General features: G+C 39.8%; 2 protein-coding genes across 2 annotated transcripts in view; one reads left to right on the top strand and one right to left on the bottom strand.

Moving 5' to 3' along the window:
- LOC119840717 (transcription elongation factor, mitochondrial) overlaps positions 1 to 231 on the top strand; it is a 27,462-nt gene that overhangs the window by 3,534 nt on the left and 23,697 nt on the right. The window lies entirely within an intron of this gene.
- The window catches only part of LOC119840715, a 113,855-nt gene that overhangs the window by 107,279 nt on the left and 6,345 nt on the right, over positions 1 to 231 (bottom strand). The gene's annotated exons all lie outside the window — the stretch shown is intronic.

Below are 231 nucleotides of genomic sequence, written 5' to 3'. Positions count from 1 at the left end.
CTGACATGGGGTTTTAAGTTCTTAATAACAGGATCCCAGGTGTTAGAAAGTTGTAAACCATCTTCTCTATTGAAATTTCGATGTTTTTTAATTTCAATAGCCTCACGTACAAGTCTTGGAAAAAATCTATTTTCTCTGGCGAGGATTTGTGGCTGGTCGAATCGTAGGAAGTGGTTGTTGTCCAGAGTGTGTTCACATACCGCAGACTTCTTGTGACGCCTATGCTTGATA

Source organism: Zerene cesonia, chromosome 7, assembly GCF_012273895.1.
Source record: "Zerene cesonia ecotype Mississippi chromosome 7, Zerene_cesonia_1.1, whole genome shotgun sequence".
Classification (NCBI taxonomy): domain Eukaryota; kingdom Metazoa; phylum Arthropoda; class Insecta; order Lepidoptera; family Pieridae; genus Zerene; species Zerene cesonia.
Note: the sequence above shows the minus strand (reverse complement) of the source record. Positions and strands in the feature narration are given on the sequence as shown.